At 41.4% G+C, this 3,035-nt stretch overlaps 1 protein-coding gene across 2 annotated transcripts in view; it reads left to right on the plus strand.

Moving 5' to 3' along the window:
• LOC109474830 (LIM/homeobox protein Lhx2-like) overlaps positions 1-3,035 on the plus strand; it is a 34,599-nt gene that overhangs the window by 6,491 nt on the left and 25,073 nt on the right. The gene's annotated exons all lie outside the window — the stretch shown is intronic.

Below are 3,035 nucleotides of genomic sequence, written 5' to 3' on the forward strand. Positions count from 1 at the left end.
TGCTTTCTATGTCCCCTCTCCATTTGCTGAAATGGTACATAATCGTTCGTTAGATATTTTCCGACGAAAACAAGGCAAAGGAAGTGGCAAACAAATTCAATGTACAACATGTCAATATTCAAAAACCAGATGGAACAAATATGAACCGCTTACATGAAAAATCTTCCGTCCTTGGCGAGAGACGCCGGGTGGCGTCGGGCTATCTGGCAGGGCTCCCCGTGCATGTTTCTGCTCAGCCTAGCGGTAGTCTTGCTCTTGGAGTCTGCTTGGGAGGTAATTCTTCCAGCCGTACTTTTCCCTGAGGATGATGGCTAAGTTCTCATCGTCTCCTTTTTTCATGGTTCCAGAAACCGTAGACATTTTATAGAAAATTTGATTGCTCAGTGCACACTCTGCAATGCTCAAACATAGAGTGACGTCCACTCCAACTGACAGATTTGAAATTTGTATCATAAGCACTGATTGGCTGTCGTTTCATGCGGGGTATGAGACGATTGGCTTACTAGTATTTTAGGTCAGAATTTACATAGCCGGTGGCGGCTCCAATTAAATGCTAATTGTCTGCCTAATGCAAATTGGCGGGGTGCCAAGACAGCCATTGTTAGGTAGCTTGGGACCATCCTGGCATTTCACAATAAAACAATAGACATTAAAAAACATGTACAGAAGAATCTTGCTGCAATGGCTACATAAATTCCATACAAAATGCTTCCCAGCTAGTTACTTCAGTCAGTCTTTCAAGGTATTCATTACATTAAAACACCGCCTGATCGCCGTAATTAAAAAAATCGAGCAAAATTAGGCGATATATATACAAGGAGGTTAAAAAGGGCTAGTTACTTCAATCGGTCTTTCAATGTACATGTATTCATTACACTAAAATACCGCCTGATCGCCGTAATAAAAATCTATAATATATAGTATTGTATACAGTCTACATCTATGCTGTTTTTGGGAAGGTTTCGTTTGTCCAACTTTGGTTCCGTGCGTCTCTTCTGTTTACTCTAAATAGATACACCACAAAATTGTAATGAGACCATAAATGTTTTAAGGGATTTCAAATATATTGTTACTAAGGAATATACCATACTTAGGTTCATAAATTGTAGTGATGTCTTCGGCTAATAAAATGTTGCCAAGCTTACAGTGCGAGGAAAAAAGGGACGAATTCTGAAATGAAGTAACGTGCTGTAGGTGAACGTGTGACCCGTCCGGCATTTGTGTGCTAGGCTAGGCAAGAAATCCTTGCGAACTTCTTAGTAACAGAGAAATCTGCCTAAAAGTCTGCAATAACCTGCAATAGAACGACATAATATTGAGGAATTTGCTATTTCAAAATCTTGTTTGGGAGATGTATGGAGCGGATGAAATTATTGTTTTAGTACAGGACCGGTCGGGTATTTGTTAAAACTGGCCGGGTTTCCAGCATTTGTGTCCGAGGCTAGGCTGGGCAAGAAATCCTTGCGAACTTCTAAGTAACAGAGAATTCGGCCTAAAAGTCTGCAATAAACTGCAATAGAATGACATAATATTGAGGAATTCGCTATTTCAAAATCTTGTTTGGGAGATGTATGGAGCGGATGAAATTATTGTTTTAGTACAGGACCGGTATTTGCTAAAACTGGCCGAGGCTAGGCTAGGCAAGAAATCCTTGCGAACTTCTTCGTAACAGAGAATTCAGCCTAAAAGTTTGCAATAAACTGCAATAGAATGACATAATATTGAGGAATTTGCTATTTCAAAATCTTGTTTGGGAGATGTATAGAACGGATAAGATTATTGTTTTAGTACTGTACCGATCGGGTATTTGCTAAAACTGGCCGGGTTTCCAGCATTTGTGTCCGAGGCTAGGCAAGAAATCCTTGCGAACTTCTAAGTAACAGAGAATTCGTCCTAAAAGTCTGCAATAACCTGCAATAGAATGACATAATATTGAGGAATTCGCTATTTCAAAATCTTGTTTGGGAGATGTTTGGAGCGGATGAAATTATTGTTTTAGTACAGGACCGGTATTTGCAGACGGCACCTGGGCAAGCGCGCGGGGCCGTCTAGATCCATTTTCCGTGCCGTCACGGGAGGTCATACCGTCGGCACGCCCAAGCAGGCGCATGGGGCTTTGTCGATACCTTTCCCGCGGTACAGTTACAAGAGGTGTCGCCGTAGCCACGCCCAGGCTGGCCCGTGCACGTCGGGCCGTCTAAATCCATTTACCGTGCAGTCACGGGAGGTCATGCCGTCGGCACGTCGGCCATTTACGTAGCTTAATATAAGCTTAAATATTCATTTTTAAGCTAACGTTACGCACACTTAAATGCATCTTATTTAAAACAATTTAAGGTAACTGCCAAAGTCATACTTATCTAAGTCTGTATGTTTTAAACGTAGTCAAGAACACATGTGGAGTACACTGCTGCAAATCAGTGCTATTTTAAAATCTTGTTTGGGAGATGTATGGAGAGGATGAAATTATTGTTTCAGTACAGAACCGGTATTTGCTAAAACTGGCCGGGTTTCCAGCATTTTTGTCCGAGGCTAGGGTAGGCAAGAAATCCTTGCGAACTTCTAAGTAACAGAGAATTCGCCCTAAACGTCTGCAATAACCTGCAATGGAACGACATAATATTGAGGAATTCGCTATTTCAACATCTTGTTTGGGAGATGTATGGAGAGGATGAAATTATTGTTTTAGTACAGAACCGGTATTTGCTAAAACTGGCCGGGTTTCCAGCATTTTTGTCCGAGGTTAGCGTAGGCAAGAAATCCTTGCGAACTTCTAAGTAACAGAGAATCCGCCCTAAAAGTCTGCAATAACCTGCAATAGAACGATATAATACTGAGGAATTCGCTATTTCAAAATCTTGTTTGGGAGATGTATGGAACGGATAAGATTATTGTTTTAGTACAGAAACGGTATTTGCTAAAACTGGCCGGGTTTCCAGCATTTTTGCCGAGGCTAGGGTAGGCAAGAAATCCTTGCGAACTTCTAAGTAACAGAGAAATCTGCCTAAAAGTCTGCAATAACCTGTAATGGGACG

The sequence above is a fragment of the Branchiostoma belcheri genome, unplaced genomic scaffold, assembly GCF_001625305.1.
Source record: "Branchiostoma belcheri isolate BF01 breed outbred unplaced genomic scaffold, Haploidv18h27 scaffold102, whole genome shotgun sequence".
NCBI classification, from domain to species: Eukaryota; Metazoa; Chordata; class Leptocardii; order Amphioxiformes; family Branchiostomatidae; genus Branchiostoma; species Branchiostoma belcheri.